Genomic DNA, 27,128 nt, shown 5'->3' with positions numbered 1-27,128 from the left:
GATCTTGTTGTGTATGGCCCTGAACCAATGTGAGATAGCACATTAGTATAGGAGAATTTATGTCCCATGAGAAAAATCCAGAAAGGTTAGCAACTCCAAAGTGAATCCTATTTTCACACATTTAATAGGCAAACTCGTTACATGTGTTTTCATCAAGGAAATTAAACCAGACTTTTATTCAAATGCAGATGTAGAAATGTGTAGTGAGAGATGAAAGAAAACTGAATTACTGTAGGTGCCACCATAAGCTTTAAGAATAGAAACAAGTTCTTTCATATCTGAAAATGCACTTATTACCATTTCAACATAAGAAGCCTTCTAAGAAAGGTTTTATTATTCAAACTGGGAGAGTTTAAGAATCTAGTGAAGCATATATTTAATTGGATTAAGTTTTTATTTTATGAGTTATGGCATATATAAAAAGAGTTATCTTCATATTAGGTAGGAATCACAAGAGCAAGATAGATTGTAATTTACATTTTTGACCTTAAAAAACAAACCCATACGAGGAATTCTAACAGAAGATAAAATAAGATATCATGGGAACCTGCCAGCATTTCATATTAAAACAGTTTGAATGTTTGAATAAATTATAAAGATAGTCTGTTTCAGTCCCAGCTGACTTCAAATCAGGCTCAGCCTATTGTTTCTAATACCCAGTTCCTAAATCTCCAGTCATTAACAAAAGAAATGAGCAGGACCATTAGGACAGAGAGTATTCTGTTTATCCTTCCCTCATATTTGAACAATCTCAGGATTTCAAATGAGATCCAACTATGCTAGGTACTTCACAAGAAAATTAGGAGAGAGAATCTATGACTTAAAAATGTATATACTGGGCAATCAAAGATAAATGCACAGGAGAAAGAATCCCCTTTGGCAGGTGATAGACCTTGCAAAAGGACACACAGAGCACTAAGCCTACAGGAAAGCAAGACTTGTTCCTGTGTAAACTTCTACTGAGTTCAGATGCAGAAATAATTATTCAGCTACACAGGATATAGATCCTCTCTATTGTAGGATGAAGAAGTTAGTGGTTTTCCCTGAGAACATAATCTTGCAGTAGCACACTTGCACTTAAACTCATGTCTATTATATCTCAGAGTAGTGATGCTAACAGAAAGCTATTGCTAAGTACTCCATCAACTCCTGGTAAATACTGCAAAACCTAATTTTTTACATACACCTTTCCTCTGCATTTGAGTCTTGCCTCGAATATAAGGACCTATATTTATCTCAAGGACTGAGTAGTTTTCAAAGGACAGAGAATTTAGGCATCAGATGATGGCAACTGTAAATAGGTCCCAACTACTCAGACAGGGACTGGATTTAACACAGATATTTTGCATTCCATGTCTTCTTGTTGTCCTTTGTCAAACAGTGCCCTGATCTGCTTTCTGGCTTTTGAGGAGCACTTTTTAAGGTTAGTCATTTCCCCCCTGAACTGTATAAGGAAATAGGTATTATAATGTTGAGCCATCCAGTAAACACTTTTTGTCTAGCCATCACTTTAAGAGTGGTCAGATTCTCAAATGTGTCACACTGGTTGAGTTTCTCTTCAAATGTTGCAGTACGCTTTTGATTGCCTTTGTTGGAAAAAAAAAAAAAGACTTTTTTTTTCTTCTGTCATTATTTTCAATAAACTTTTCCTTATATTTTTTTTTCCTTGGTTTTGGAATGTTTTAGAAACTCAAATCAATGTGTAGACTCCCCAGGTACCCAAATGGCCTGATGCAGTTTCCATTTCAGCTAACCTTCCCAGTGATTTTGACAAGAATTATTAAAAAACAAAACAAAACAAACAAACAAAAACATAAACACACACTCTTATTTGGAGTTAGTCTTTAATTGTGTAAATTTTATATACCACCTATATATAATCCCCCCCCCCCCCCCAGTGTAAGTGCAGATAGTATTCATTTTTGTCTTTGTCAGTCTGATCTAGTTTCCTCTCAAACCTTTGTAATTCTTTCTACTAGTTTTAGGAGAACTGCAGTAAATTCACTGTCTGGAGTCAGCCCGTAATTGTAAACAGACTGCTTCATCTTCCATAGTCAATAAATTAATTTTAACTATTCAGAGTCAGAAGGTAAAACTCATACATTAAAGCTCATAAATGTAAAATTAACAGCTTAATTTACCATAGATTTACTGGCTTCCAGGTGAGGGTCTGACATGCATTACTCTTAAAACAGTGATAATTGCCAGGGACAGCTGAATTAATGTGCCTAATCTAAAATCATCTTAAACATTTCAGATTTGAAAGTTTGTCTTGAACATGATTATTTTGACTTTTTTTTTTTTAAGAAACCTTGTGCCCTGGGTTTAATTGGCAAAGTTTTGTTTGCAGGGGGCCTGCAGGGGTGGCCCTCTGTGAGCAGAGCCCAGCAGCTGCCCCAGGTCAGATCAGAGCCAGCTCCAGCCAGCTCCAAAAAGGACCTGCTGCTGGGAGAACAGATTTAAGAAAGTGCTAAAAAAAAACCTGCTGCATGACTGGGAGAGAGGAGTGAGAAAGTGTGAGAGAAGCAGCCCTGCAGCCCCCCAGGTCAGTGCAGCAGGAGGCCAGGAGGTGCTCCAGGCACACAGCAGCAGTTCCCCTGCGGCCTGTGGAGAGGCCCCTGGTGGAGCAGGCTGTCCCCCTGCAGCCCATGGGTCCCACACGGAGCAGATCTCCACGCTGCAGCCCGTGGAGGAGCCCCCGGTGGAGCAGGTGGATGTGGCCTGGAGGAGGCTGCGGCCCATGGAGAGCCCCCGCAGGAGCAGGCCCCGGGCCGGAGCTGCAGCCCGTGGAGAGGAGGCCCCGCAGGAGCAGGGGTCTGGGGGGAGCTGCCGCCCGTGGGGGACCCGTGCTGGAGCAGTTTGCTCCTGGGGGATGGACCCCGTGGTACGGAGCCGTGTGGGAGCAGTTCCTGAAGAGCTGCTGCCTGTGGGCAGCCCCCGCAGGCTCAGTTCGGGAAGGACGGCATCCCGTGGGAGGGACCCCGCGTGGAGCAGGGGCAGGGAGGGACCGTGAGGGAGCGGTGAAGAAGAAGCGTCAGGGACTGACTGCAGCCCCCATTGCCTGTTCCTCTGCACTGCTTGGGGGGAGGACGTAGAAGAGGGTGGATCGGGGGGAGGTGTTTTTAGTTTGAGTTTCTCACTGCTCTAGCTTGTTAGTAATAGGAAATAAATTTCATTAGTCCCTTTGCTAAGTCTGTTTTGCCCATGAAGATAATTGTTGAGTGATCTCCTTCTCCTTATCTCAACCCTTGAGCCTTTTTCATTGTATTTTCTCTCCCTTTCCCATTGAGGAGGGAGAGTGAGAGAGCTGCTGTGGTGGAGTTCAGCTGCCCATGTAGGTAAAATCACCACACCTTGAAAGGCACAACTAAGAAAAATTCCAATCAAAATAAAATATAGTTTGATAGTGTGAAGGAATTTCATCTGGGAAAGACTGCAAAATGCAAGGTAGAAAATTCAGGAGATAAGCTATTTTACTTAAAAAAAAAAAAAAATCTAAAATGAGGAGAGATGGCACTATTACATTCATTTTTTATTTATTTTTTTATTTTAAGTAAAGGACATATCTAATTGTTTTAGTGTGTCAAGACTAAGGTTTGTAGGATGTGCATTTTATTGGTCTAGTTGAGATCAGGTGTGATTTGTCTATGATTTAAATAGTTTTAAAAACACTGCTGAGGTAGATTTCCATTAAATGTGCATCTCTGGAACTCAATGTATGCATGCATCTTTAACATTGTTATACAAAATTCAGATTTAATATACTGCAGAATATGAATTGCAAAGGCATGTGCAAAAGTAGTAAGGGTTTTAAAGGAAAAGTGATGTCTTTTAAGTTTGAAGGGTGATACATTTTCTCAAGGTTCTCAGCTTTTCAGCGCAACCCAGCACTTAGTCCTATCTTTAGGAAGTCACATATACCACTCTTCTAAAGAAAGGCATTGAAAATATGACTTTTACATTGCATATTGAGTTGAGGACAGAATTCTCTGCCTTCTCTTCTGTTTGCATGGCAAACCCATTCAAGCATGCCCTTGAAGCTGACAAACCCAATTAGAGTTTATACCTCAAGTCAATATGTGGGGTAAATCTGCCTGGGTAGAATAGTCTACCCTCCTTTTTCAGCCAAAATAAACACCTTTCAAAAGGTTTCTCTAATTCTCTATTGCTCCACCTGCCTTTATTTCCAGACAATAGAATTCCTCAATCTTATCATCCTCACTTCTCAGGATGTTTAATTTCTATACAAGTAGTAAAACAAAGGCACCTAGTCTCTTCAATGTTCCAAAATGATTTCAGAAAGTAGCTGAAAATTTCTGGACTATGTTCATGGAAACAATTTACCACAGTCATGAGTGCTGGTGGCATGCTACACAAGACATACTACTACAACCATTACTGAAGTAAAAACACAAAACAAAAATACTTATATGAGTCCCAGTTACTTCAATAATAGTCATGTTTTTTTCATCCCTTCCACTTCTGACTGCAGAATAAAAAGCTGTAGCTTGTGCAAATACCCAGCCCAGAAAAAAATTGTCCTTAAGTTGTGTCTGCCTCCCATGGTGCCTCAGCCTAACTAGATCTAAAAATCCTCAATGTTATGCATTTACTTGAGTTTATGTTCATAAGACAGTGACCTGTTGGAGAGAGCCCAGAGGAGGGCCACAAAGATGATCAAGGGACCTCTCCTACAAACAGAGGCTGAGGGAGTTGGGTTTGTTCATCCTGGAGAAGTCTCCAGGGAGACCTTAGCAGCCATCCAGGAGACCTACAGGAAAGCTGGGGAGGGACTCTTTGTCAGGGAGTGTAGTGATAGGTCAAGGGGGAATGGTTTTAAACTGAAAGAGGGTAGATTTAGACCAGATATTAGGAAGATATTCTTTAGTCTGAGGGTAGTGAGGCACTGGAACAGGTTGCCCAGAGAAGTTGTGGATGCCCCATCCCTGAACTTACCCTGCACTTTTGTTAAGGTTGGTGACATACCTGGCATCCTCTGTCCCTGAGCACTTTCCATTCACCGTCACTCGCTCTTATTCTTATTCTAGATAGTAAAAAAATAGTGATTTAGGACTTTATATGTAGTTAGATACTTAAGGTTATGTTCTCAAAACACATTTGATTCCAAAGCACTGAATTCTGTCCGGATTTTATATCATCAGATATTTTGAAAATGGGACTTTGTTCTGGGAATAATTTTTCAAAACACTTAGATGTCTGTTACTGCTGAATAACCTAATGATGAAATGGGTTAGTTGCCTAGTGGTTTTGTGCTTTCATTTTTTGCAACTAGAGATATATGTATCTGAAATAAATGTTGAAGATAAATGTTCAGGGTTAAGGCCCATTTAAATATTTAGCATCTAAGATTTAGTAGGACGCCTGGTTTTGTCTAGCATTAGGAGACCAGTGCAGAGGCTGCTACCCTAAAACAAATCAATTAACTAGCCAGACATCTCCTAGACCAGAACATTCCTTCAAAATGTAGCATAAACTACTAGGATTACAAGCAAAATCTCCAATAAGGAAGGGAATTGGCTTTTATTGAATCTAAACGCAACTAGGATGTCTCCTGGGTGTTTGCTTCTTATATGAGCCATCTCAGTCACTGCAGATATCTTCAGTCCCTGTTTTTCAATAACCCTCATTCTTCACTATGATGCCCTTATTTCTTTTTGAGTTTTATATCTCATGACTACAGTTTAAAAATAACAAGGGATTGTACGATGCTCTATTGTAAACTCCATGGGAGACAGTTTTGATGTTGCGCTTTAGTGTTTTGTCTCACAAATCGATCTGTTCTGATTTTTATCTTCATTGAAAGAAATAGATTTCTCTCTGTCTCTCTCTTCCTTTTTCTTCGTCTGGTGACTATTTCAAGCTTCTGAGGTCTACAAATAATATACAGTATCTATTCATACAATTCTTTTTGTTTGCATTTGTAAAAAAAAAAAAAAATTCTTCCTGGATGACTAAATCATCCTATCCTATTGTTGTGAAAACCGAGGTTCACAAAATTTTGTAATTCCCCTAAAATCAGCAAATCTGATCTTCCACTGAATTTTATGTCTCACCATTTGTGGATTAGAGTAGATAAAGAGATTTTTTTTTTTTAATTGAAAATCGTTTCATTTTTACATTATTTCATATCTACTGGGTAAGATGTCCAATATTCTTATTTTAATTCTGATGTGCTTTCAGTTTCTCACACCACAGACTACATAGTTATGTTAGTGATCAGTGTGATCCATTTTTTTTTCTGTTTGCTATTTCTCATTTTGGTACTTTTGGTTTTGAATGGTTAATATACCTTTTTTGATTTGCTTTCCTTCCATTTGATTTTCTGATCCTTGTTCTTCTTGTTGTTATCTTCTCTCTTGCATTAGCTTATGTTTTTAATTTTTTATAATTTTTCTCTCATTTATTCTATCACTTTACTTTGTCCAATGGCTTTTTTTTTCTTTCTTTTTTTTTTTTTTCTGATCCTCTTTTTTAAAGCATAAAATCTCAGGCCTTTCTAGCAATATTTGACTTATTCCCCTTATCATTGATAAGTTCGTATCATTGATAAGATCATTGATCACTGTTACCTATCTGTTCTTCCTAAGACTTGCTTTTAGGCAGCAAAGTGAAGTACTGGATAAGACTTTCAGCCTGGGAAGTTCAGTTTTGGCATTAGGAATAACTTCAGCCAGGAGGGTAGTAGTGCAACAGGTTGCCCAGGGAAATTTTGGTATTCTTTGATATTTGGTTAGATAAAACCAGGAGTGACCTGACTGCCTAATACGGGCAACAGTCCTAATTTCTTTGAGTGAGGAGGCTGGGCTTAATGACCTGAAGAGGTCTCTCATCTTTTCCATGATTCTATGCAGCCTCAGGTTGAGAATGAGAATCTTTTGAAGGCCAGTGGGTGCTGAACCCTGAACATACACGTAGATGTATATGTAGATACTACATATCTAAAAAGATTAAAGCAACCTTCTAAAGTGATCCATGCCTATAGTGTTGGTGAAGTGAGAGAAGAAAAGTTGCTGAAATAATTTTTCCCACTAACCTAGATTATTTTTTGCTTTCTCTCCACTTCTTCCTTTCCCTTCTGCACCAGTATGGAATGTTCTACACAGTCTCAAAAATTTTCAGCAGTTTATATGCAGAAATCTTCTCCTTAATTGTTCCTTTTACTTCACTACTTTTGAATTGACTTTCATTCTCAACATAATTGAAAATCCTCCACAGAAAAGTAGTTTGAGCTGCACAGTAATTTAATGAACATATAAATCTAATATTCCATCCTGCTCCCAGTTTGTTGACATGTTTAAACTACAAGCCCTGTTATGGTCTCATTTTTATTTTATTTTTTTAAACAAGAAGGAAACACGTCTCTAGGAGTTAGATTGAATGTGGTACTTCCCTTAAAATTGCAGCCTGCTCAGCCCGTAAGCAGGTAGTGGGTAACAAAATCATAGGTAAGTGGGTAATTTGGAGAAGCAGTTATCAGCACAAACATGAGCACTCAAGGAAACTACAAAATGTGTTTAAATATATATATATTTTTGTCATCCTCTTAGCTCTAAGTCTGAAGCTCTATTTTGAAGTTAAGATCAACAACTCTTCCTGTTCCCAAACCCCAGATCTTTGAAATGTTAGTATGCACACCCACATTTTATGTGAATAATTGCTTGTGAATAATTGAATAATTGTTCTGATTTTTCTTGATCTTTTGATATTATCCAATGGCATATTTTCAATGCCTGGATACAGAAAAAAAAGTCAAGCTTCATTTACTTGCAGATTGGAACATTTACACAGCATCTATATCACATGGCATGTGCATCTGCAGGAAGCTTTCTTGAGGACGACAGTGCATTAGGCATAAGAATTATCTTAATATGACATTCCTCCACTACCACTGTTTCAGAGACAGCAGTAGAGAGAAGAGAGGTAGCAGGAGAACAATACTTTGCTCTGGAGAACCCTGACAGCTGATATAGTGTCATCTTCAAAGTTGTCTCAAATCAAATACTCTATAAGGTTAAAACTGCCAAATAGGTGTTATCATTACTGAAATTAAAGGGAAATAATCATTCATTTAAACTCCAGTAAGGTGCAGTTGTCACCACTGTAGACGCAGTGGCATATCCTACATCAGAGAACCTTTGACAAAATGCAGAAAGGGACTCTGATTTGTTGAGAAAGAATCTTAGCTTATTTATTCACAGCTGGTTGATGTAAAACTCCTTTTTATGTTCCTACTGTGGGAAAAAGAAAAAAAATAAAAAGAAAAAAAAACTTTCCAAAAATCAGGAAGATTTTTAGTCCATTGAAGAAAAGTAAAGAATATATCAAGACTACTGATAAGTCACTGTTGACATGTGAGACTTCATAGGTCATTTAAGGACATTTAAGGACATCAAAGGACATTTAAGGCTTTAGGAGAAGAAATCTCTGTGGATTTCTAGACAATAAATTCCACTCCGCTCTTTTCTTTTTTTTCCCCAAAAAATGTGTACCATGCCATTTTTGACTTAAAAAAATCCCTCCTCTTATACAAGAAAGTCAGGACATTTATAGTAATAAATGAGCAGTACTACCCAAATACTGGAATGGAGTGGAATGGAATGGGAATGGGAATGGGAATGGAATGGGATGGGATGGGATAGGATAGGATAGAATAGAATAGAATAGAACAGAACAGAACAGAACAGAACAGAATAGAACAGAATAGTTCAGTTGGAAGGGACCTACAAAGATCATTGAGTCCATCTGCCTGACCTCTTCAGGGCTAACTAAAACTTAAAGCATGCTATTCAGGACATTATCCAAGTGCCTCTTGAACACTGACAGGCATGGGGCATCAACCACCTCTCTAGAAAGCCTGTTCCAGTGTTTGATCACCCTCACAGTAAATAAATTTTCCCTAATGCCCACTCTGAACCTCCCTGGTGCAGTTTTGTGCCATTCCTGTGCAGCCTGTTATCAGCTACCAGGGAACCATAGTGCCTGTTTTCTAAATACACAACAGGACTGTGACAGAGAACTTAAAGGATTGTGATCTGACACTGTTACAGGTGCTCTGGACACCTCTGTTAAAACTAGTGAAGCCAGTCAAGCAGATAAAAGGAGATAAGCAGATAAAAGGAGATAACTGGAAGTTTAGTGTGAATGATCAGGATATGAATGCAGTGTTTTTCATACATCATAGCTAATTCCATTCCCTACAGGATACCACATGATTCGGAGTTAAAAGCTCTAATGTACATTTGATCAATTTTAGTTTGTCACTTGGAGGAAAAGCTGTCAAACTGCCATTAAACTAAGTTTCTCTCTATTCTAAAGTACAAAAAAGTAACACTTATATGAGAATCAGGCAAAGTTAACTTATATCGTAATAGGGAGTGATGCAAGTAAAGCACTCTTGAGTACAGGTAATTGCAAAAGGACAAAATAATAAATACAGATGAATTCTGCCTTTCAGAAAAACATTAGTTTAGGCAGAAAATAAAAAGACCTAGCAGCAGCATCAATAAAAACAATTCATATTCTTAATTCATTCCTAAAAATTTTACAAACTAAATTTTAATGTTGCAGATTGCACTCCACTTCTTTGGTGTTTCTCCTTTGCCTGGCAGTTATATTGCTGCACAACCTGGTAAAGGTGAGAGTGCAGGAGGGGATGGGATGACCCAGAGATTAAGGAGGGATAAAATACATTTGACAGCAGCGTAAATATTAAAGGAAGATGAGGCACATGGGATTTCAATTGTTCCACTTTCAACATGAAGATAGTTCCGTATTTTAGTCTTCCTTACTGGGGTGTTCTTGGAAAATACATTTCATTTACATTTAAAAGGTACAATACTCAATTCTTGCCAGGTCCTGGGGACACCCTCAGTCCTGTCCCATCTCTGGGGCTCCCTGTACCTGCCCAGGCCCAGGACGCCATGTCACCCAGAGAATGTTCAGCAGGGCCAGGATCCAGCTCCCTCCAGCCCTGCCCTGCCCAGCCTCTGCCCAGCCCTAGAGCGGTGCCTGGGCTAGGAGCTGGGACTGCCCCAGTGCCCCCAGCTGCCCTTCTCCTGGATGGGGTACGGTATGGGCCCTGGCTGCTGGGCCCTGCCCTGGGAGGGCCCACATGGCTGAGGTGCCCTGCCTGTTCCCAACACCTGGGCCCCGGGGAGCTGCTGGCCCATTCTGAGGACATCATGCTTTCTCCATGTCTGAAATGCAGTTAATTCTAATTAAGTCCTAATTTTATGTACCTCTGGTTACTTAAGATGTTATTAACTGGCTGAGTGTTCTGTGTATTATACTTTTTTTAAAATTTAACCTGGTCTGACCTTGGTTTGAATGGTGAAAGTGAGAAAAGTTTCGCAGTGCAGAAATCATGGAGGGCCCGTGGTCACACGCAGTCACAGGAAGCTCAGACACCTGATGGTCAGCTGGGGACCATCCAGTGGCTCCATCTGCTGGGATGCAAACTTATCTGTCGTTCAAGGCAGAGCCAATCTGGAGACGTGGAGGCCAGGTAAGTGGGCAATAAGATGGATGGAAAACCAAGTGGGCTCACCTACTCGAAGGGCAATGACAAGCAGTACGAAGTCCAGCTGCTGGCTTGTTCCTCAGGGGTCAATGCTGGGGCCAGTCTTGCTCGATGTCTTTATTAGTGGCATGGGCGATGGGATGAAGGGTATGCAAGTTTGAGAATAATACCAGGTTTCAGGGCAGGACTCTTATTTAGAGAGATCTGGACAAGCTGGAAGATATGGACTGATTTGAACCTTAGGAAAACTTAGCAAAGTTCTGCACCTGGGATCCCACACAGCAGCATGGACTGGCTAGAAAATGTTGCAGTGCAAGACCAGGTGTTTCTGACTAAAAAATTAAACATGATTAGCAGTGCGTTTGTTCTTGAATCAAAAATGCCACACAAGTTCTGGGACTTATTAGTGATACTGTAGCCCACAGGGTAACTGAAGTGACTCTTCCCCTTGGACTGGTGCTTGAGAGACAGCATCTGGAGTACATTATCTACTTTTGTGTATGCTGTACAAAAAAAAAGATGGATAAACTGGAGTGAGTCTAGACAAGGGATAACAAATTGCCTGGGCAGCTGGAAGACATGAATAAAGGACAGGGTGAATGAACTGGGTTTGTTCTTTCTGAAGAGGTGGAGAATTAAGGGGAGATCTCACTGTGGTCTCCAATTACTTGATTTGAAGATTCAGAGAGCAAGGAGCTAGATTTTCTTAGAGGTGCAAAGTGGAAGGGCAAGAAGCAATGTTCACAACTTGCAATGTGGGAAATTCTGACTTGAAATAAGGAAAAAAAAATTCACTGTGGTGATGGTCAAGTTCTGTAACAGGTCACCCAGAGAGATTATGAAATTTCCTTCCTTGGAGATTTTTAAAATCCCCTGGATATAGCCCTGAGTAACCTGGTCTATCTGGACCTGCTTTGAGCAGGGAGGTTGCTCTAAATGACCAGAGGTCCTTTCCATCCTACAGGTTCCATGGTTTCATGATTGATTTGAGTACACTGCCTGCACTAATGTGAAGAAGAGACATCTGAGATAGTGTAAGGTGTGCCTTTTTTTTTTTTAATGCATTGCTGTCATTAAAAGAAACGTCAATGATTCATTCATTACATGACTCAAAGAGTTGCAGTATATAACAGAAGTGCAATTATTTGCTTCACTAAGTCACTTCAGCTACATTTAACATAAGTACAGCAACACTGACTTGGTCTTAGATTCCGGTTTTGGGGGAATGTAGAGTTGCTTTAGATATTAAGTAGAAGATCAATGCAAAGATGATTCTGAAGACCTGACTTTTTAAGAATTAACACAACAACAAAAATCTGTGTCTGTTCAGGTTCTCAAAAACAATTAATGCTTTCAAAATACTAAACGTGGGAAAAGAGGTAATCAAGTGTTGGAGCATTCTGTGTGATAGTAATAGTGATGAAAAGAAGGCTTATATCTACCATATGACCTGTAGCACAGCAGAACCTTTTACCCTGCACCATCCAGAGTCAGTGCAGGAGAAGAGCAAAACCAACAGAAACAGGTAAGGGTGAGAATTTGCAGTTCCTTTATCAGCTTTAGTATATCTGTCATTGGTAAATCAGAAGTGTGTGGGTTTTTTACTGGTGATACACTGAATAATAAAACCTCGCAAGAGCGAGAAACTACAGTCACAAGGTAGAACAAGGTAGAGTGTAAGGGTTCTGGGTCACTGCGTCCTCTTTTCTGTCAGAAAAAATCTCATACAACCCCTTTCAGAAACTTAAACAGGTTGAAAAGGTTTTAAAGACTATCCTCTTCAAGCTTGACTTGCTCCTAACCAATCATATAATTTGAGTTCATCCTTCTTTGGTGTTTTCCCAGGCAGAGCTAGAGATTCTGCTCTGTGGATTTCTGAGTAAATATACACTCCAGTGCTTGGTTTAGTATTATTAAATATGTTTCAATTGTAGTGAAAGCTACATTTCAAATGATGCACAGCATATTCATGTGTAGCAATTCAAGAGCAGAAAAAACTCTGCCTTGTGCTACTTGGTTTTGCTTCAAAGTTGTTTGTTTTTAGTTTGGTTTGTTCTTGTTTCTAATTAACCAAACATAACACCTACTACACCTACAAAGGCAATGCTATTAAAGCAGCTGATTTTCTGATTTCTCCAGATGCTGCTTGGAGTGACTGCATTGGTCTTTGATGTTGCCTGATTTCCAACACCACTAGCGAATTGCCACTGAAAATTCTAGCTAATTGAAATGCTTGTATCTGTGTGTCAATTGATCCAGCACCATACTGTAATTAACTTTAGTTTAGCCACAGTGGGTTCACCCCAGACGCTGAAAAGGGATCAGACTGCTACAATGAAACTGATCTGAAACATTGCCCTGTCAAAGCCCATGCAGGTTCCAGCCTACAACATGCTGCAACAGTAATTTTCTTCCCTTGATGCTTTACATCTAATGTTTCCAGACAACAGTTTTAACCAGCAACAACTTATGAAGTCAATGTCTCTATACTTAACCTCCCTGAAAAAGAAATTATAATTGATATTGTTATTTTCTAGTAAAATAGAAGTCTGGCTTAAAAACAAACAACAAAAAACCCTCTGTTGTATGGAACATGCACTGCAACTGCTTGAAATGAGTAGAGAGAAGTATATGAATTGTCAGAAAAAAAGGTTGAAAATGTCTTTAGTTCTGACTCATCAGAGCATGTAAAAATTCTTTAAGCATCCTGATAGTGTCATTATCCTCAATTTTGCCTGAAGTTAAGTGTTTTGCTGAAATGGGACTGTTTGAGTTGTTATTGTAACTTGCTTATACAGATATACACACATTTATTGTTAATATTTATATATATAAATCCACATATGTTTTAGTTACACAAAACATGTTCCTGAAAATCCCTCCAAATTAAAGCCCTTATTTAAATAATTTGTTATATTGCATATTGACAATAATATACTTTTTAGGAACGCCCAATTGGGAAAACTTCCATTTTGACAATTTGGAGCCACAGCTATACAAAACACAAGGTTTTGAAGCAAAAAAATGGTTCCAGAGGGCATGATCAATCTTCTTCTCCCCCCAGGGAACACATTTGCTTGACTTTTTTTCAGTAGAAATTTTGAATTGCTTAACCTCAACAGTATTTTTTTAACTAAATGTTTGGACATTTTCTAAATGTGTTTTGAATCTTAATTTATCCTCTTGGTCTCATAGATTAAACAAATATTAAAAAAGAAAATTGAAAACAAAATAAAATAAAATAAAATAATGTTCATATATTGAGTTCTGGAAGCGTAACCAAAATCTAGTCATACATTGATCTGCATTATCAACTGAGGGTAATCAATGCCCTGGGGTTGAAGAGAAAGTTGAATTACTGCAGAAGTAGTTGTTTGTAGTGTTGCAGAGAATGGATCTATCCTCCCCTTTTTTTTCCCCAGCACAAACTTTAGAAAAGTCCCAGGATTTTTTATGTTAAGAATAAAAAGAAATGCCATGACCATAAATCTTGAGCTGGTACACTTTTCTTCACTGATTTTGGAATACTGTACCATTTTTTTTAAGCTTTAGAAAAAATATAAGCCTTTCTTTTAAGCTAGTTTTAATAGTTCTGTATCTTTAATATTTGTTTTTCCTGCTCAAAATTTTGGTGTTCTGAAAGCTTACTTAGGAAAGCTTTCATGACCAAATTCTGAGGGAGGTAAACAAAAATAAAATATTTCCCAATGGAAAGAAATCAAGAGGAAAGAGATTAAATTTGAAGATCAGGCTACTGTAGATCAGCAGTTAGCTACATCTGTGCTTACAGCATATCTGTGCAGTGATTTGTATGTGCACACTCTCTTTATCTTGATGGAGTTAGTTTAAGGAAAGGGACAGAGTTGACCATCTTCAATTATTCAGTAATATTTTGGGCAACTTTATCTGCAGCCTTCGTAAGAAAGAAAATAGCAAATTGTCTTTCCAGAGCAAAGGGCAAATACATTTCCAGCAGAGATGCCATTTCTTTGCACAGAAGTTATTCTGTTAACTGAACCATAAGCTGGGTCCCAGTACTCATTTCTTCACAGTCTGTGATTGAACAGTATCAAGTCAATTCCAACAATATTATTGCTTGATGAATACAAGAATTTAAGCTTCTTTTTGTTTTGACATGTTGGAGAAAATTACTGAAACTCCGTTATGACTTTTTCATTTCCCCAGTAATACCTATGACCTACCAGTATCTAGGGCCTAGGAATACTGGGGAACTTGTAAAGGACATGAGCCCAAACAGACAGATCATGTGCCCTATAGACATGAAAATAAAAGCACTGCAGAGATCTGGTTTTAGCATAGGATTTTCTTCTCACATTCTCCATTTCAGTCCACTGAAGCTGAAAACAATTTGGCTGCTTGTGTAGACAATGAAAAGATGTCAACACCATTTGCAGAAAACATCAAGTGACTTTGTCGTATTCTAGGTCTAGGGAACTTCCTGAACCAAGTATTAGAAAAGCTAGCTTTGTGCACTATCACAGCTAAACTGTGCTTGGCCTGTCTGAGTAGTAGAAGAATTAGTGCAAGATATTCTCTTAACCCTAATCAACATGGAATTGGTCCAAAAAGTGAATGGCCTAGTGATGCTATAGAGCTAATTCAGATCAGGTTTTTCTTTTCCTGGAAAATAACTTCTGAAGTTCCTATTTTACAATCTATTTGCATCAATATTTTGAAGTGATGCATAACTGCTGAGGGCACAGTAAATCGTCTTGTATAGTACTTGTACTTTTCTTTTCAGACTTCTATTAAGTTACCAAAGAGACTCTGGGATCAATTAGTGCCCTCTAACTCATGTGCTGTAGTCTTCCCCTGAATAAATTTCTTTGAAGTAGAACAAAGATTTTTTTTTATTATCTTTTTTAATGGCCAGTTTGGACTGAAATAAATCTAGATAAGGGGAACATCCTACCTCCTTGGTTGAGTGACACTTGGACTGATTGCCTCCCTGTTAGACATATGTGTTGTATTTTCATACAGAATATGTCTGGGGTTTGTTTGTTTGTTTGTGTGTTTCTCCACTTGTAGCTCGCTATTGACTGGATCTCAGGCATTTGTCAATCTGATAAAATAGCCCTCTTTTATCAATGAATATATCCCTTGGTCTTTTTTTATCAAGTTTAACAGCTTTGAGCTTCTGGAGAGAATTACTGTTAGGACTATTTCATAATACTTAGGTTATTCGGTACATGTCTGTGTCCTTCAATTTATCAACATTTTTTGGGAACTGTGGACACCAGAACAAATTGCATCACTGGGCAACTCATTTGCATTGCTACTGAGACCAAGAGGAATATGGTCTTTCTGATCCAATAGATTTTCTTAGAGTTATGCAGTGTAGAATTGCATTGCATCTTTTGAAATAGTATCTTAAGTTGTGCTGATTATCTATTATGTCCTTTTCAAGATTTTACCATTTTTACAATCCTTATCGTATCTACCAACATTAATAATGATTTGCTGTTTTCTTCCAAAGCACTGATAAAAATGTTGCATAGAATAGTGGGTTCTGCAAGGCTGAGTTCCTAGCTCTAAAATATTCACTCTAAGATTCCCATTTATAGTTGCATTTTGAAACCCCTCAGTCAATCAAGTTTTAATCTAGTTAATGTCTACAATGCTCATTTGCTGTTGGCTGAGCCTCATTTTTAATAATCCATATCTGCAGAAAAGCCCAGAAATGCTTCAGCAATGAATAGTTCTATTAACCTTACATTCTTATACTGATTTTCAGGTTCACAGAAGCCTCCTATAAAACTTTGGAATATCTTAAAAAATAGCTACTGTTATTGAAAACACCATCATTAAACAAGTATTCTCATAAAAGGAAACAAAATTGGTTTGACAACATCTATTTCCTAGAGAAGTATGATGAACAGCAGCAGTATTATTATTAATACTGTTCTGTACTAGCAATTGTATGATTGCTGTTGGGTCAGTGTTTGAATACCCTTTGAATACCTAGCTCTTTCCAATTGCCTATCTGAACTGCTAGCAAACAGTACCCAAACAATAGATCTCAGAACTTATCACATTGCCCTAGTTCTTAAGGATTCCTGTTGTTCGTTCAACATACGTGATAGAAGAATCTCACAACATTTTTAAAATTCTAGGAAATAGACTATACAGATCCACTGATGTAAAGACATTTATGTTAGGTGGCTCAGTGTTTTATGTTAGGCTTGTCTGTCTATACTGCATCCTGTTCAAATGGAAAGCAGTTTATTTTGAAATTATTTTGTACTACAAAAATGTTTTATTGTTTCCCCAAATCAGAATGCTTGTTGGAAAAAAAGGCTTACTGGAAATTTCTCTAGGTTATTTTTATTAGTTGTACCACCTTATCCTGTACAAGCCAGTTTTATTTTTAGTATCATTTAAATTCTTCATACAAAAAAAAAAAAAAGACCCTATCATTTTGTAATCTGCTGCCAAGTTGTTTCTCCTTGTCCTTTTGCTTACCTTATGCATTATTTTTTTTTTTACAGTTCCAAGCACCTAATCTTTATGATTTATGAGAGGCTTTTCTGTTCGTTCATTTATGAGATTTCTTTTGTAGTACTGTTTTTATATGCATAGTTTTACCTTCCTCCTAGACCATGTTAGTGGGTTACTTTACTTAATATGATTGTCTTTCTCTGAAGGGTTATAGTTTTCTTTAAGTGGTCTTAAAAAGTTTCTGATTAGCATTTACATGTTTTGGCTTGATTCATTCTCTTCCACTTGATCCGATTTGGAATTATCTTCTGCTTCCAAAAATTGCAGAATTGGATCTCAGTTCCATTTTTCAACACTTTCAGGTGGCATAGTTGTGTCACATCAAAACACGAGGAAGATCCATATTATCCACACTTTTCTGAGAGTAATACAATTGAAACTGAACACTCAACAGTGGATGTTCAAAATAAGAGCATTATTGGCCCAAAAAGTTATAGCAAGAAAACCATCAGATTTGTGAGGAAGAAATATACTTCCACTGTTTCCTTTCAAAAACTAGTTTATTCATAGCTAGATAACCTGGTAACTTATTATGGTTCATCTTCACTCCCTCAGAGACACCACGATTCACACATTACCAAATAATTAATTCATAATTCATCTCTATGTTTACTTCCATTTTGTCCTATCTCTGTGAAATAAAACCACTTTATCCTTGTACAATGTTCCAGTTTTTTGTTTGTTTGTTTCCTTTTTTTTTTTTTTTAATGGCAGGTGTCATTTCTGTTCAATTTTCTGTTTCTGGCAGGTGCCAGTCTGTTTTCTCCAGGACCTCTACTGGCCTTCTTATTCATGGTTTCTTTTCAAACTCATGATCTACAGTGAACCACAAAGGCAGCTCCCATAGGTTCTGGAAGTCAGCGGTCAGTTAATGTGCTTAAGAGACACTTCTATTCAGGTGAACTTTTTTTGGTTTACTGAAACATGAAGCTGCTTCATGGGCCATCCATATCTGCAAAAATGGTTTGCCTGTGGCTTCAGTGGAATGTCTTTGGAAATTATTTTTCAGCCACCTCACATTTTCATTTAGTTTTTGCAAGCATTTAGTATCTCCTAAGGAACTTTGGTATTTATTCCACACAGTTAATATTAAACAAAGAAAGACATTAGGAATAGTCTACTGCCATGCCTTCCTTTCTTAGCTCCTGAAGCCTCATTCCAACCATGAGGAGCCAACTAGAGTCAATTTAGAAACTGTCAAGTGTCTTGGGGATGTATTAAGACTGTAGTAGCTGGTAATCTGTGAGTACAGGGACCTAAATCTACTTAACCATATGGCAGACTTTATCTAGTGAATACTCAGAATAGTCAAATATTCAAGTGAAAGTTCCTTGCTTCCTTGAATCATGGTTCTCAAGTAAGAAAAATAAATTTGCATCAGCACACACAAGCTTTGAACTACAGTTCAAGTATGTATATATATACATGCACTGGAGAGATACTTAGAAATGATTTTACTTAGAAGCATCTTTTAATATCTCTGAGATGGTAGCTAGGGAATCAGTCGCTAAAGGAAGACAGAGTTACTTTGACCTTTCAAAGCCTCTTAACTGTCTATAAATAAGGGTCCCAATCCCAATGATGTTATGCTGCATAACTGTTGCAGCTAAGGAACCTCTCCCAATTTTGTCTTAGTACCTGGATTACAAGGAAAACTAAAAATTGCTTTTTCCACAACAATATTCCTGGAAAAAATATTAATTATTTTGTGAAGCAAAAATAATAATAACAATAAAATACAGTGTTATTGTGACTATAATGCTGGCTGTCACCAAAGTGAGAAAGGAAACTTGTAAAGATGACTGGAGATGAGAAAATGCCAGATATCATTTTATTTGCAAGGACTTGAAAGAAATGAAATCAAAACATCTTTCTGTAAGAAACATGTAAAAATGATTTTACTTTTAAGATAAATCAGTTCAGCAATACAGCTAGGCATTTGTTTTTACATTTTCAGCTGCTTAATAGTTACCTTCTCCTTTACATTCTATTTTCTGTCAGAATAGATAGGCCAAATAGATCCATGTGACAGCACTGGTGTTGGGAAAAATTCAGTGGTGCCGTGGTGATACTATGATTTATTAGAGCATTTGGACACAGAAAGCTTTTCCATATATGCAGGACTGTGTAGCTGAAGACTGCATTTATGCATAAGATGAAACTGATGTAGTCGATGATTTATAGTTGTTTGCTGTCTGCAAAAATGACCTTGTTAAGTTAATTAATCAAATGAAACTGTTATCTTTTCAGTTTAATCAAAGTATCAAAGCTGACTTTAAAAATTTATAAACATTTTATGGAAACAGATGGTCCATTTCTGTAAATAAGGCTTTGACAAAAAAAGTTGGTGAGAAAAGTAAATTAAATTTTTCCATTGATATTGCTATTTAGTAAAGCTTTGAAAGAAAAGCTATGAACATTTAGTTTCAGGATTTGGGGTACTACTATCATAGTAAAAGTTGTTTGATTTTCACTAGCTTTTATCTTATCTTTCATATGTTTTTTGCCTCTTAAATAAAATACTTAAATACAATTAAGAAGTTTTAGATATTGCAGCTGCTATATTAAAGGGAATAAAAAAAAATAAAGAATAAAACAGCTTCTAAATATAGGAAGAAAATGTTGGATTACCCATGAGAATATGCAGAAAAATATTTAGAGAAATATTTTAGTTTCTTCTGCCATCTATTATATATCAGAGAAAGAAAAAAAAATGTAAAAAAAGTGCCTTCATAACCTGGTTGGTATATCCAGAACAAAACAAGAACAAAAATCTTTTTCTTTTACACAACTGTGCAATTCCTATTACTATACATGGAAGCTAAGTAGATTTTGCCTCTTGAGAACACACCTTTGGTCTGATTTTCTCCTGGAGGTTCTTTGGCATTTATTGAAGTCATAAATTGGTGTACTAGCCTCTACTCTAAAGAATTATTTTCTTTTACACATGCAAAGGACCCTCAAAGTGTTCTTGGTGGTCACTTAGCAGAAATCAAGGATCATCCTGAACCTGATGTGGGGCTTCAAGGCACGAGAATATAGCTTTTAGTGACATGGAAGCCCAGCACAGGCAGCAGCTGGACACTGATGGCAAGCCTATTGATGGTCACGAGTATGGACAAGGAGCTGATTTGGATGGAAGGCATTAGACATGCAGATGACTTCATGCAGCGCTGCCAAGTCTGTTGGTAAAAAAAAAATCAACTGCAGAGAACAGTAGGGATTGTGACCCCTGCTGAGGGATACTGAATAGCCATGGCTGCTATATGCATGGAATAGATGTAGACAGTGCTGCATTTGCATGTTGTGTCCTGAGCCACAGTCACAAAAGACTGGGCCCATTAGTGAGTGTTTACTTACCATATACTTGCTGACACTGAACTTGCCTTCTTCAGATGGGCAGAAGTTTGGCAATGCCATTTCTCCTAAGGTAAAAGCTACTTGCTCTGGGACAAGGTTCAGGGCTTGGATGTGAGTGGCAGCCTTTTAAGAAAATACAAGTTTCCAGGACTATTCACACCTGCAGAATCATGGCCAGTTGCTGATCAGCCCACCTCAGGAGTGCAATGCAGTTTATGATACTGGTAATGTACAAGCAGAATAGGTTTGGGAAAGCACAACTAAATTCATTTGCGTCCATCAATGTAAATGTGTTCTCCTTGTACTGCAGACAGCTTGATACATCTCTGAGCCAACTGTTTAGAGCTGAGTTGCCTGTGGTGATATCTGATGGTCTTGTTGCTGGCAGTGGAGTATTTTTCTGGAGATTCTCAGGCCTCCACAGAACCTCATGCTCCTACTCATACTTCAAAGTTCACTAAGTTGCATGGCTGTGTGTGCTGGTGCAGTGATGTCAGTGCAGATGCTGAAGGCTGTTTGTGGTCCAGGCATGTATACAGGGTATCTGGGTGGCCTGTGCTGTGGGCATGAAGTTGGTAGACTGGGGTGGTCTCACTGTGATAGTGCTCAGGAGCATCCTAAGAGCATGGTGGCCATAGTGCCCAGCCATTACCTGCAGCCTGGATTCATCTCGTGGTGTGCGTCTTCACCCACTTCACTTTGCTCCCCTGTGTTTGCCTTCACTTATTCCAATGTGACTGTCAAATTGCTGAGGATTGCCATTTGACATCCATTTCCAGTGGTGAGGGACTAGATTTTCCACAAGTAGTTTTAGTCAGAATGAGAATTTTGTACCCTGATTAGCTGTATACCATTGACAGAAATAAATCTATCCCCAAGGGACCAAGATGAGACTAAGATGATATCAATTTCTGAGCTTCACAGTGATTGACTGCAGCACCAATTAGGCCAAGGCATTCAGTTGTATTCTGTGTACGCTCTTCAAGGGCAGCATGAAATACCTTGTACTCTTAATGCCATTGAGTATATGGTTTTAAAAGTTTTTAAAATTAAATTGTAAATTTAATTTCTTTAATGCAGTGCTATCCTTCTGTCACAGAAAGGCAAATATTTTTTTCAGAATGAGTTTATGTAAGGGTTTAAAGCTACCTCATACATTTAATTTTGAAGTGACCCTGTTTATGCTGGGTGGGGAGAAACATTTATTATGTGTTTGTTAAACTGCAGCTGCATGCTCAGCATTGCAGGAGTTTGGGCCCCTGCATCCAAAGATTAATATAGGTCTGATATGAAGTCAGTGAAAATCATACACTGCTTTTGGTATTGTATTAACAAGATCTGTATAAAATTTGACTTACTAAAGAAAGGAGCCTCATTCCACAGAAAAGATGTGGATTTTTCTCATACCTGTGTTTTGGTAACCAAAGTACTGTAGAAATCATATTACAGGTTTGAAAGCAACGCCTGAGTAACAGTGAAAATATTTTGTTTTAAACACCACAGAAAGCAATAAAACTCTTTCAAGGGCAGTGCTGAGTTTTTTGAGCATCAGATGTGAATGTGATTAATGATTTCTGAAATAGCTTTACATAATGTACACAACTGAGGACACGTATCTTTTTTTTTTTTTATCTTTCATTTTTGTCAACGGAACTGAGTCTTTTCTTTCAAATTTCAGTTTATGACCTACTAGGCATATTTATGGTGCCATTTAGCATCACTGGTGTGGTCACTGTGGCAGTTTGATTTTAATAAGTTTTAAACAGGCATTTCCAGTCTGAAGGTTAGCTCTAAGGGTTATGATTTAGAGTTATCAGATTTACTTAGTATTATATCATGAAAAGAAAACAAGACATGGCCTCAAACCATGACATTTAGATGGCAGTCTCAGAAACTCAAAACTGGAACTTGGCAGGCTAGTGCGGGATTTTAATTCTGTCTGGTTTAACAAAAAGGTCACTGTGTAAAATTTAAATCTGAGTCCACAGTCCTATTTCAAGTTACCCACAACTCTTTGGAGGATGTTCCTTAGAAGGAACAGCATGAAGCTGCATCGGGGCAGTTCAGTCTGGATGTTAGGCAAAGGTTCTTCACCAAGAGGGTGCCTGGGCACTGGGACAGGCTCCCCAGGACAGCGGTCATGGCCCCAAGCCTACCAGAGTTCAAAATGCATCTGGACAACACTCTCAGACACATGGTCTGATTTTTGTGTGGTCCTGTGGACTCGGTGATACTTGTGGGTCCCTTCCAACTCAGGATATTCTGTAATTCTGTTATTCTCTGTTCAGATGCTGGTTTTAGAAAAAAAAAATAGTTTTTAATTGTGGCAAAGTAAAAACTGCAGTTGTTCAAATGGAGTGTTTGTTTCCTAAATTGAGAGGAAGGCAATTGACTTCTGTAATTGAAAGGCAAGGATCAGCATAGATTTCACTGGTTCAGATCATCTGATTTAAGAGAAGCAAAAAATAACACATAAAGCAATATAAGTTAACTACAAGCTATTTCTTAAACTGGATGTTTCTTCTCGACTTTGTCTGTAGATCCCTGTTCCAGTGAGCTGCTCTCCTTGCACCAGGGTTGATACTCAACAACATTATGATCTGTATTTATAACCTCATAAAGACAAACTATATTAGCACTTTTTCTCCTTGCACTTCTTTAAGCTGAATTTCTGGAGTGCACACACTGCAGTCAGATGGCATTTACTAACTTTGCCATTGATCGAAAGAGCAAAGAGTATTTCTGATCAATGGCCTACAGGTCTCTTTTAATTGTCTGTTGGTACCTGCTTGCTGGTGTGTATCAGTTCTTCAAACAGCCTTCATTGCTCACCAGTTTGACCACCTCACCTTACTGATTTTGAAGAGTTAATGATGTCTGTCAGACCTTAGAGGTCTGCATTTCTGAAAAATTAGAAAGAAGCTTAGTTGATGAGACAGTGGTGAGCTGGTTTATATATTTAGTTGTCTCCTTTCAGACCAATCCAGTCATCAAATTATATTGCATGTTATATACAAAAGTCTATGCTGCAATGGTCTTCCTGCAGTCTCAGGCTCTAGACACAACAGCATCAGATGCTGTAACAGCCTTCTTCCTACAGTGTTGATAAACAAGCCAGCTAGCTCATGATAAGGTATCAATCAATCCTTGATGCCTATAGTTAAAATTTTCTGTTCCTGGTGCCAGAAGTTATGTGCAATGCTAGTCATCACTGCCTTCTTATTGCCAGCTGTGGTGTCTGACACATCAATAGCAGCAAGCTGTAGATGTATACAGACTGAGGCAAAATGGTTGTACTAAAGGATATTTGCCCCCTCTGGAGCTTTAGTCTTCAAGAGCTATCTTCCAAGCAGTACATGAAATATTCATTTGTACTTGAGATGTCATTTGTCTATGTCCCCTTATATTTGCTTATGTTGAAGCAGTGAGTTTACTGCTTTATATTTTCTCTCTCCCTGTATTTTGTCTAATACAATCGCTATATTTTGAGTTAAAAGATTATCTTCTGCTAGCTCTTTCCTTTGAGCAGTTGATTTGTGGAGTTTATAAACTCATTAAGCATTCATACCCCGTGATGATGGGTGTAGCCCTCACAATCAAACAGACAGATTATTGGAAATGTGTGTAAGGTGCAACATAAAACATATTTAGTTAGCAATTGAGTGTAAATATTTCATAGCAGAAATCAAGTGCCAAGTCTGAATGCTTCCATTCAAAATCTGACTACATTTTTCAAATTAATGTCTCTTTACCAGAACATACACAGTTTAAAATAAAATCAACTTAATGCAGTCTTCCCATGTAATTCTCAGCTTACATATTTATGCAAATTTATCCTGTTACTAAATTAGATTACTCACTTTACAGACAACAAAAATGCATATGTTTAGAAACTTGGCATACTAATAATACTAGATTTCAAATTATCCTTTAGGCTGACAAAAATAAACCTGGTTTGTTTGTTTATTTGTTTTTCCCTTTTGTGATGTGAAATAACAATATATTTCCTAAGGAAGCCCTGCAGAGGAGAGAGAAAAGATCATATCCCAATCAACCTACACTTACCCTAATCTACTTTCCTTTTATTCTTCAATGAGACAATACTTAAGCTTGTAAACTGAGGGGAATTGCAAATAGATCTTGATCTGATGTAATGTGATGAATAGCTACGTTTCTATACATACCTATACACATACAAGTATGTTTATGCGCATGTGTGTATATATATGTGTACGTATATCTGTATCTATGAATGAATGGTATTCATTCCATCTTTGGGTTCCCAATGTGAAGTTACACTGAAACTCTCAATGTGATTTCTGTTAAGAAGGTAACTGAATTAACTCAATTCACAATACACATGTTCTATTTCTAAATGAACTAAATTAGCACCTGGGCAGAGCAGCCTAAAAATATTTCTGTAACATATGTAAAGGCAGATGAAAATTTGTTTGAATGCTGAAATCCAAAACAGTAGCTTTTTTTAGTGATACTGTAATTTAAATGATTTATGAAGCACAACCACTCTGTTAGGAATTTACCCAATAAAAATATGTGAGAGGTCTAGCAATGTATATGCTATACATAAAGGGGAGAATTAACAATAATAAAAACAACATTAATAATTGTATTGGTATTGTTAAATATCCAACCATTTTTTCTCATTACTTGTTGTCTAATCTATAATGCACAAAAGCAATTTAAACTGCTACTTTCTTGCACAGCCAGTTTGCCCTGCAGTCTCCGGCTCCCACCCTTCATTCCAGTCATTGGCCAAATTTTGTGTCTCACCTTGACGTTTCTTGAAAATTCTGTCCTTGAATTGTACATCTTCATTTTAGTAACACCTTTCCATATCTTTGTGTCCTTTCAAATATCTCACCTACACTATCCTTTCCTGATGCCTGCATTTCCTCCTTGATCAATATTAGATTCCCACCCCCTGCTCCCTATGTCCAATTTTTTTTTTTTCCCACTTTGAACTCCCCTTGTGCTTTTTTCCCTTTCCCTTTTATCAGTTCCTTTTCTAGGTATACTTAGGAATGGCATCACCCCATAATGGTGGTGGAAGAGTGGAAGAATAATATTTCTACACTGCTGTGAACAGCAGGACAGGTTCAACAAAAGGCAGAGAACATTTCTCTGTATTTGTCTTTGGAGAATCACCAAATCAAGACAGAGGGTACTCCATTCACAAACGGTGCAAGTCATACCTCCCATCCTGAGGGGTCCTGGTACTATCCAGGACATGACATGACACACTATTCTGTACATGACACTATCCAGGACCAATGTCATTAGATCCCAGTGTGTTCCTGTACTCATAATTATCTTAACCTTCAAATGCCATTCCTTTCAAACTTCTCTAGCAGCTTCTTTTCAGACACTTTCACTGGGCTACTGCTGCTGGGAATGCCAAAAGCCTGCTGTGATGGGAGACCATGCTGGTGAACAAACTGTCCTGTGAGACGCTCCAGAGGGATTGATCCAAACTGTTGTGATCAGTGCTTTGAGAGTGCTACTTTCAGGAAATCAGACTTCATGTTACTTCCTCAAGGAAAAGCAAAACATTTCCTAAATAGAAATGAGAAATCTCTCTAACAGTATTTTGCATCTGTCATACTGGTAAAATATTTAGGTCAGAATTTTCTAAAAATACACATATATTTTGGGCAAGATTTTGTAGCCATGGAATATATTTCTGTATTTAATATGTAAAACCCATTTGGATGGGTGAATTTTCCATACATATGTATGCTCAGCTGTACCTGAAGGTGTTAGTGCTTCAGCTATTCCTCATGTACAAAAAAAGATTGGTCTGAGATTTTTTCAGAACTGTCACTGAATGCCTAGGTTCCTTTATAGTTTGATCCGATATTAAATGAATGTTAAGGTTTTCAGCAAATTTTGTGTTGGTTTTCTTAGTTATTTTATTTATGGTGAGGATGTTTCAGCATAAATTTCTTATCTCATGGTCATTAAAATTAAACTATAGTTTCAGCATGCATGAACACAATACAATTTTACAATAGAATAATAAATTCCATATCAGGTACGTTTCTTGAGAAAATATTTTTTAAATGACACTTCAACCATAACTAAAATGAGAGACTGATCTGGATTTTCTTTTTATTTTTGACCCTGGATTTATACGCACTTAATTTTTTTTGGATCAGTATAAGAGCACAGCTTGAAAGATACTGATTGGTGTGTACTATGCGACATTAAAAGTCCCAATGGAAATGAGACACAGCTAGATCAGATATTTTCTTTCTCCAACTTTTTCCAAATCTAGGTTAATTCAAAAAAGAACAAAACCTGTGGGTATACCAGCATCAGAGAATTTAGGTCCATTTCTTAAGTCTCTTCAGATTCAAAGTATATCTCTGCATAGCTTAAGCCCAACTACAGCGACTGCTGCACTTCTTGTTGTGCAAGAGGGCAGCAGAGATAAATCACTTCTTGCAAAGCGAGTCACACTCAGACAACAAACACAGCAAGAGTCCAAACAGTGATCAAAAGGCAGCATGTCTCAGTATTACACCACTCAGCTATTCCAGGCTGTGTTGAGCTGTTTAGAAATGATAATGAGAGGTACAGGAATGCACAGAGAGTGCCAAAGTCTTTCTACACTCCCACCCCAGCATACTGTGCTTCTGGTGACTAGAACTGCATAGACCAATCAGGAAATACTTAGTGTTAGATCTCA

General features: G+C 37.8%; 1 long non-coding RNA gene across 1 annotated transcript; it reads left to right on the top strand.

The window, feature by feature from the left end:
* The first annotated feature begins 1,900 nt into the window (after positions 1 to 1,900).
* LOC308193557 lies at positions 1,901 to 14,592 on the top strand. The gene is made up of 4 exons (XR_013949740.1): positions 1,901 to 2,545; positions 10,358 to 10,525; positions 11,505 to 11,574; positions 12,680 to 14,592. It is a non-coding gene; the product is annotated as an uncharacterized lncRNA (long non-coding RNA).
* Positions 14,593 to 27,128: the final 12,536 nt, after the last annotated feature.

This window comes from Anser brachyrhynchus, assembly GCF_964034855.1.
Source record: "Anser brachyrhynchus genome assembly, chromosome: 3".
In the NCBI taxonomy this organism is placed as follows: Eukaryota; Metazoa; Chordata; class Aves; order Anseriformes; family Anatidae; genus Anser; species Anser brachyrhynchus.
This window is presented reverse-complemented; position numbering and strand designations above follow the sequence as displayed.